Raw genomic sequence first — 9860 nt, forward strand, 5'->3', positions numbered from 1 at the left:
AACTTTGTTCTTCTTCTTCAATAATCTATTGGTTATTCTGAGTCTTTTGCCTCTCCATAAAAATGGAGAATCAGGTGTTGATATCCACAAAAAAAACTTGTTGGGATTTTGTTTGAGATTATATCAAATTTATATATCAAGTTGGAAAAACCTGACATCGTGACAATATTGAGTCTTCCTATTCACAAATATAGACTATATTTCCATTTATTTAGTTCTTATTTGATTTCACTTACCAGAATTTTGTAGTTTTCCTCAAATAGATTTTGTACATATTTTGGTACCTTTATACATAAGTATTTAATCTGGGGGAGTTGCTAATGTAAATGGTATTTCAGTTTGATTTTTGAATTCCACTTGTTCATTGCTGGTATATAGGAAAGCAATTGAATTCTGTATATTAACCTTGTATCCCGCAATCTTACTGTAATCGCTTACTAGTTCCAGGAGTTTTTTTGTTCATTCTTTTGGATTTTTTACACAAACACAAATAATCATGTCATCTATGAACAAACTCAGACTTATTTCTTTCTTCTCAGTCTGTATATCTTTGATTCTTTTTATTGTCGTACTGAATTAGCTAGAACTTCCAGTATGATATTAAAAAGTAGTGTTGAGAGGACATCCTTGCCTTATTCCTTATTTTAGTGGAGAGATTTGTTTTTCACCATTTAGTATGATGGAAGCTGTAGGTTTTTTTGTAGATAGTTTTATCAAGCTTAGGAAATTCCCCTGTATTCCCAGTTTACTGAGAGTATCATGTATGGATGTTGAATTTTGTCAAATGCTTTTTCTGCACCTATTGATATGATCCCGTGATTTTTCATTAACCTGTTTATGTGCTGAATTACATTAATTGATTTTCAGTTGTTGAGCCAACCTTGCAAACCAGGAATAAATCTCACCTGGTATATAATTCTTTTCATACATGGTTAGATTCTATTTGCTAACTTTTTTGAGGATTTTTTGCATCTATGTTCATGAGAAATATTGGTCAGTAGTTTTCTTGTAATGTCTTTGTCTGGTTTTGGTATTAGGGTAATTCTGGCCTTATAAAATAGGTTAGGATTCTTCTCTCTGCTCTATGTTCTGAAAGAAACTGTAGAGAATTAGTATAATTTCTTTCTTAAATGTTTGGAAGATTTCACCAATGCACCTATCTGGACCTGGTGCTTTTTGTTTTGGAAAGTTATTAATTGTTGATTCAATTTATTTAATAGATACAGATTTATTCATGGTGTCTATTTCTTCTAGTGTGAATTTTGGCAGATTGTGTCTTTCAAGGAATTGGTCCATTTTCACCTATGCTATCAAATATGTGGGCACAGAGTTGTTTATTGTGTTCCTTTCATATTCTGTTAATGTCCATGGGATCTGTAGTGATGTCCCTTCTTTCATTTCTGATGTTAGTAATTTGTGTCCTCTCCCTTTTTAACTTAATTAGTCTGGCTAGTTTTGTTGATTTTATTGATCTTTTCAAAGAACCAGCTTTTGGTCTCATTGATTTTCTCTATTAATTCCCTATTTTCAATTTCATTGATTTTTTTTCCTCTAATTTTTATGATTCCTTTTCTTCTGCTTACTTTGGATTTAATTTGCTCTTCTTTTTCTAGTTTCCTAAAATGGAAGCTTAGGTGACTGATTTTAGATTTTTCTTCTTTTCTAATATAGGCATTCAATGCTATAAATTTCCCTCTTTCATTTACTTCAAATGAATGTCGAGGCACCTGGGTGACTCAGTAGGTTAAGCATATGACTCTTGACTTCAGCTCAGGTCATGATCTGACATTTCATGGGCTTGAGTCCTTCATCGGGTTTTGCACTGGAAGTGAGGAGCCTGCTTGGGATTCTCTCTCTCTGCCTCTCCCCAATTCATGCTTTCTCTCTCTCTCAAAATAAATAAATAAACTTTAAAAAAAAGTATCAAAATACTGTTTAATTTCTCATGAGATTTCTTCTGTGACACATATGTTAGTTAGAACTGTGTTGTTTAATCACATAAGTATTTTGGGATTTTTCTAACTATTTTTCTGTTATTGATTTCTAGTTTAATTCTGTTGTGGGTTAGAGCAGACATTGTATGATTTCTATTCTCTTAAATTTGGTAAGGCAGGGCACCTGGATGGCTCAGTCAGTTAAGCGTCCGACTTCAGCTCAGGTCATGATCTCATGGATTGTGGGTTTGAGCCCCCTCTGTGCTGATAGCTCAGAGCCTGGAGCCTGCTTCAGATTTCTGTGTATCCCTCTCTCTGCTCCTCCCCCACTCTCACTTTGTCTTACTCTGTCTCTCAAAAATAAACAAATGTAAAAAAAATTTTCTTTAATTTGGTAAGGCATATTTTATAGCCTAGAATGTGGTCTATCTTGGTAAATGTTTCATATGAACCTGAGAAGAATGTATATTCTGCTGTTGTTGGATAAGGTAGTCTATAGATATCCATTATACCCAGTTAATTGATGGTGTCATTGAGTTCAACTATGTCCTTACAGATTTTAAGCCTGCTGGATTTGTCCATTTATAATAGAGTGGAACCTGATATTATTATTTATTATTATTATATTTTATTTTAGAGAGAAAGAGCTCACAAGTGGGGGAGAGGGGCAAAGGGAGACAGAGGGAGAATCTTAAGCACACTCCCTGTTCAGCACAGATGCAGAGCTCTATCCCATGAATCTGGGATCATGACCTGAGCTGAAGTCAAGACTCAGATGTTCAACTGACTGAGCCACCCAGGCACCCCAAACAGATATTGCAAAAATAAAAATATGTTATTTATGCTAACATAAAAGGGGCTTAATATTGTTATCCTTAAATGAATTAAACTTATTATATTTCTTAGTTTTATTTTCTAACATGAGATATGTTGATAGATATAATTTATATAAACAAAAGCTCATTAAAGTCCTCAATAATTTTTTTAAATATTTATTTATTTATTTTTGAGAGAGAGAGAGAGAGAGACCAAAAAAAAAAAAAAAAAAAAAAAGTAAGTGGGGGAGATGCAAAGAGAGAGGGAGATACAGAATCTGAAGAAGGCTCCAGGCTCAGAGCTGTTAGCACAGAGCCCAACACGGTGCTTAAACCCACCAACTGTGAGATCATGACCTGAGCCAAATTCAGATGCTTAACCAACTGAGCCACCCAGGCTCCCCAAGTCCTCAATAATTTTTAAAAGCATATAGGGGTCCTAAGATCAAAGTTTGAAATTGTTAGTCTAAAGCCTTCCTACTTAAATGTGGTCCATGTATCACCTCTACCTGATTCACCTGGGGCTTATTAGAAATGCAGTTTTAGGCCCCACCCAAAACTGAGTAAATGAGAATGTACATTTTACCATGATCCTCAGATTTATATGCACATTGAAGTTTAAGGAACACTGGGCCTAGGAGGGTTAAGAAGTCTTCTTGACACTTGAGCTTTGTTGGATGACTAGGAGCAGCTGGGGAGGACAGAGACAAGGACTCAAGCAGAAGGGAGAGCTTGGATGAAGGCATAGTAGAGAAAAATGCCATTCCACATTAGGAAACTGCAAATAGAACATATCTAGATTCTTGGTAATATTTTTTCCAATTTTTTTATTGTGATAAAATACCCACACAATTTGCCATCTTAATCAATTTTTTTAAGTATACAGTTCAGTGGTTATTAAGCACATTCATAATGCTGTGCAATAATCACCACAATCCAACTCCATAACTCTTTTTTTTAATTATGTTAAAATACACATAACAGAAAATTTACCATCTAAACTATTTTTAACTGTACCTGTCAGTGGTATTAAACACATTCACATTGTTTTGCAGCCATCACCAACATCCATCCCCATAATTCTTTTCATCTTGTAAAATCAAAACTCTGTACCTACTAAACAATAACTCTCCAGTTATTGCTGTGCACAAGGGTTCCAATTTCTCCACATCATTTCCAATGCTTTTTTCTGTTTTTCTGACAGTAGCTATCCTAATAAGTGTTAGGAGGTATCTCACCATAGCTTTGATTTGTATTTCCCTAATGATCAGTGATGCTGAGCATCTTTTCATGTGTCTATTGGCCATTCCTATATTTTCTTTGGAGAAATGTCTATTCAAGTCCTGTCCCTATTTTTCAATCAGATTGTTCTGTTTTTGTGTGGAATTTCAGGAGTTCTCTATATGTTCTTCTTAATCCCTTATTGGCTGTATGATTTGCAAATATTTTTTCCCATTCTGTAGTTTTCCTTTTTATGCTGTTGATGGTGTCTTTTGATGCAAGAACTTTAATTTTCATGAAGTCCAGTTTGTCTAGTTTTTCTTTTGTTCTTTGTGCCCTTAGTCATAGCTAAGGGCATAACCTTAGTCATAGCTAAGATACCGTTGCTGAGTCCAGTGCTGTGAAGTTTTATCCCATGTTTTCTTTCAAGAGTTTTATTGTTTTAGATCTTAAATTTAGATCTTTGATCCATTTTGAGTGATTTTTTATGGTGTTTGCTAAAGGTCCAACTTCATAATTTTGCTTATATATATCCATTTTTCCCAGCACCATTTCTTGGAAAAAACTGTCTTCCCCCCACCCCGCCCCCATTGAATGGTCTAAGAACCCTTGTCAAAAATCGTTTGACCATAGATGTAAGACTTTATTTCTTGGATCTTTATTCTGCTCCATTGGTCTATATGTCTATTTTTATGCCAGTACCACACTGTTTTAATTTTGGTAGATTTGTAGTAAGTTTTGAAATCAGGAAATATGAATTCCCCAGTTTTTCTTTTTCAAGATTGTTTTGGCTGTTTGGTGTCTCTTGAGATTCCATATGAATTTTAACATCTTTTTTTTTTTTTTTTTTTTTTTTTTGAGAGAGAGAGAGACAGAGAGAGCGCGGGCACACACATGCATGTGCTGGGTGGAGGGTCAGTGGGAATGGGAGAGAGAGAATCTTAAGCAGGCTCCACACCCAGCATTGAGCCTGACATAGGGCTCGGTCTCACAGCCATGAGACCATGACCTGAGCTGAAATCAAGAGTCAGATGCTTAACCAAATGAGCCACTTAGGCACCTCTCCATATGAATTTTAAAATGGCTTTTTCTATCTCTGTAAAAAAATATAGTTGGGACTTTGATAGGGTTTGCATTGACCCTACAGATTGCTTTGGATAATTTTGACATTGTAACAATATAAAATCTTCCATTCCATGTTCCAGTGGAACATGAGATATGTTTCCATTTATTTATGTCTTCTTTGATTTCTTTCAGCAATGGTTTATAAAGTTCCTGTACTAGTCTTTCATTCCCTGGTTAATTCCCAAGTGTTTTATTCATTTTGATACTATTGTAAAAAAATCATTTTGTAATTTCTTTTTCAAATTGTTCATTGCTCATGCAGTTGACCCTTGAACAGTATAGAAGTTAGGAGCACTGACCCCATGCAGTTGAAAATGCACATATAACTTTGACTCCCCCCAAACTGGAGCCTACTTAATAAAAAGAATATAATAAGGAAGATAAAATATACTGACAGTACTGTACTGTAAAAAATTCATTTATAAATAGACCGACTCAGTTCAAACTAATGTTGTTCAAGGGTCAATTGTATATAAAAATGCAACTGATTTTTGTGTTGACTTTGTTTTCTGCTACTTTGCAGAATCTATTAATTAATTCTAATAGTGTGTGTGTGTGTGTGTGTGTGTGTGTGTGTGTGTGTAATCTTTAGGGTTTTCTACGTATAAGATTATATCAACTGCAAATAGGAATAATTTTACTTTATCCTTTTCAATTTGGATGCCTTTCTTTTTCTTGCCTAATTGTTCTAGCTAGAATTTCAAGTATATGTTGAATAGAAGTGGTGAAAGTAGGCATTCTTGCCTTTTCCTGATCTTAGAGGAAAAGATTTTAGTCTTTTACCATTGAATATGATATTACTTGTGGGTTTTTCATATATGGCTTTTATTACATGAAGGTAATTTCTTCTATCCCTAGTTTTCACAATGTTTTTATCATGAAAGGGTGTTGAATGTTGTCAAATGCTTTTTCTGTATCAGTTGAGATAATGATGTGGGTTTTTTCCCTTCATTCTGTTAATATGGTATCTTACACTGATATTGCTTTTTGTATTGAAAAATCCTTGCAATGACACATCGGACAAAGGGCTAGTATCTAAAATCTGTAAAGAACTCACCAAACTCCACACCCAAAAAACAAATAATCCAGTGAAGAAATGGGCAGAAGACATGAATAGACACTTTCCTAAACAAGACCAGATGGCCAACAGGCACATGAAAAGATGCTCAACGTCACTCCCCATGAGGGAAACACAAATCAAAACCACAATGAGATATCACCTCACACCAGTCAGAGTGGCTAAAATGAGCAAATCAGGAGCCTATAGATGCTGGAGAGGATGTGGAGAAACGGGAACCCTCTTGCACTGTTGGTGGGAATGCAAACTGGTGCAGCCGCTCTGGAAAACAGTGTGGAGGTTCCTCAAAAAATTAAAAATAGATCTACCCTATGACCTCGCAATAGCACTGCTAGGAATTTACCTAAGGGATACAGGAGTGCTGATGCATAGTGGCACTTGTACCCCAATGTTTATAGCAACACTTTCAACAATAGCCAAATGATGGAAAGAGCCTAAATGTCCATCAACTGATGAATGGATAAAGAAGTTGTTGTTTATATATACAATGCAGTACTACTTGGCAATGAAAAAGAATGAAATATGGCCTTTTGTAGCAACGTGGATGGAACTGGAGAGTGTTATGCTAAGTGAAATAAGTCAGGCAGAGAAATTCAGATACCATATGTTTTCACTCTTATGTGGATCCTGAGAAACTCAACAGAAGACGAGGGGGGAGGAGAAGGGGGAAAAAGAAGTTACAGAGAGGGAAGGAGGCAAACCATAAGACACTCTTAAATACTGAGAATAAACTGAAGATTGATGGGGGGGGGGTGGGAGGGAGGGGAAAGTGGGTGATGGGTATTGAGGAGGGCACCTGTTGGGATGAGCACTGGGTGTTGTATGGAAACCAATTTGACAATAAATTTCATATTAAAAAAAAAGGAAAGAAAAATCCTTGTAATCCAAGGATAAATTGCACTTGATCTTGGTGTATAATCCTTTTATATGCTGCTATATTAGGTTGCTGGTATTTTACAGAGGATTTGTGTCAATGTTCATATGGCATATTAGTCTATACTTTTCTTACAGTGTCTTTTTCTGACTTTGGTATCAGGGTAATGCCGGACTTACAGAATAAGTTAGGAATTGTTACCTCCTCTTCAATTTTTTTTCTAAAAGTTTTAGAAGGATTGGCATTTGTTCTTTAAATGTTTGGTAGAATTTACTAGTGAAGCCATCAGGCCCAGGGCTTTCTTTATTGGGATTTTTTTTTTTTTTTTATTGTGAGTTCAATTTCCTTACTAGTTATAGGTCTATTCAGATTTTCTGTTTCTTCATGATTTAGTCTTGGTTGATTTTATTTTTCTAGTAATTTTTCCTTTTCATCTAGGTTATTCAATTTGTTGATATATACTTACTAATACCACTCTCTTATAATCCTTGTTATTTCTGTAGCTTCAGTAGCTATGTTGCCACTTTCATTTCTGATTTTAGTAATTTGAGTTTTTTCTCTTTTTCCTCAGTCATCTAGTGAGTTTTGTCAATTTTGTTGATCTTCTGGTTTCAAAGATTTTTTAAAAAATTTTAAATTGCTTTTTTATGTTGTTATCTATTTTTGAGAGAGAGACAGAGACAGAGACAGAGAATGAAGGGGGAGGGGCAGAGAGAGAAGGAAACACAGAATTTGAAGCAGGGTCCAGGTTCTGAACTGTCAACATAGAGCCCGATGCTGGGCTTGAACTCATGAACCTGGAGATCATGATCTGAGCCAAAGTCAGCTGCTCAACCAACTGAGTCAACTAGGCACTCCAGGTTTCATTGCTTTTGTTTGTTTTTGTATTCTCTATTTCATTTATCTCTGGTCTATATTATCTCTTCTCTTCTGTTAGCTTTGGGTTTAGGTTGTTCTTTTTCTTGTTCCTTAAACTATAAGGCTAGGTTGTTGATTTGAGATATTTCTTGTTTTTTAATGTTTTTATGGCTATAAATTTCTCCCTTTACACTGCTTTTGCTGAGTCCCATAAGTTTTGGTATGTTGTGTTTTTGTTTGTCATTCACCTCTAAGTGTGTCCTAATTTGCTTTGTGATTTCTTCTTTCAACTATTGTTTGTTTAAAAGTATGTTGTTTAATAGGCACAATTTTGTGGATTTTCCAATTTTCCTTCTGTTATTTATTCCTAATTTCATCCCATTGAAGATACTTTTCATAATATTTATCTTTTTAAATCTATCGAGACTTAATTTGTGGTCTAATATATGGTCTACCCTAAAAAATGTCCTATAGGCACTTAAGAAGAATGTGTATGCTGTTGTTGTTGGGTAGAGTATTCTGTGTATGTTTGTTAGATGGAGTTGATTTATTGTGCTAAGTCCTTTATTTCCTTACTTATCATCTTCTGGAATGGTTGTCCTATCCATTGTTGTGAGCAGGGTATTGACATCTCCAACTATGTTGTAGAATTGCCTATTTTTCCCTTCAATTCTGTCAGGGGGAAAAGAGAACAATGAAGGGAGCCAAAAAGGGGCACTAGTCCTTTAAATTCCCTGGAAGTCACTAGCTGGAGGGGGAGGGGCTTGCAACAACGGGAAGGTTCCACAACAACAATGGCTGCCCACCTCTTTGTCTGTACCTCTGTGATTTGAAGCAGCAAGCACCAATCAGAGCACAGATTCCCAATATTTGGAGGACAGGGTCCTTTATGCTCACCCTGACTCCCATGAGCTGTGTTAAAGCTGCTTCAGGAAGCTGTGCATAGCTGCCTGCCACTGGGGGTGAAGGATAGATAGCAGTTACTGTTCTAAGAGTTGAAATTGATTGAAATTCACCACAAATTTATCTTCCAAGTATTCCCCTGGAAGTTGTAAGCAAGGCATCAGTAGACTCCAGAGTTTCAAATACATAGTTATATGAGGCAGATTCTGCTAGTGCTGAATCTTGGCATTTCCTACTTTGCCATCTTTCCAGAATCCTCTCTTGGTAACATTTTGCCCTCTAAAAAATAACTTATGGTGATCACAATATCCTTACATTAAAAACCAGGAGATAATATATATATTTACTGAAGGAAAATCTTGGAAATAATGATCCAAATATTTGATTAAAGGAAATTGATTAAATAATCATATATTCACTTCAAGAGGTATTTTCTAAAACCAGCATTCTCTACAACATTATTCTCTAGTCCCTTGCCTTACTTTGTTTTTCTTTATAGAACCTGATATTTTACTATGTGTGTATTGCTCATTGTATGTCTCTCTCACTATAATTAAGTCCATAGGGTAAGGGCTTTGTCATTTTCACTACTGAATTCTCAGCATCTAAAATTTGCTAGAGTCTGGCAAATTCTAGGAACTACCTAAATATTTGTTGAATATATGCATAAGTGAAACATGAAAAGTTCCTGGGAAATACCACTTAGTAAAAAATACAGAAAATGAAATGTTTTCTCTCATTAAAACAATGAAAAGAAATGGCATACATGTTGATGGAGTTTGGAACCTAGAAACTTGGAGATAATGGTCACCAAGGTAATGTGGAGAAATGGAAATGATTTTTCTGATAGGAGACAAGATTATAGGCAGTGTTTTTTCTCTCTCTCTCTTTCCCTTTATTCTTGGTATTAATGTTTCAAAGTGGTTTGTGCTATGAAAAAAAAACAAACCTTTAAAAGCTATTTTCCTGAGGCAGGTGAAAGCATGGATAGAATATTATGCTTGCCAAACTTATTCCTGATAAATGAGGCTATGTATTCCAGGGTGGGAAGG

This window comes from Panthera pardus, unplaced genomic scaffold (assembly GCF_024362965.1).
Source record: "Panthera pardus isolate Hobbes unplaced genomic scaffold, ASM2436296v1 HiC_scaffold_11, whole genome shotgun sequence".
NCBI classification, from domain to species: Eukaryota; Metazoa; Chordata; class Mammalia; order Carnivora; family Felidae; genus Panthera; species Panthera pardus.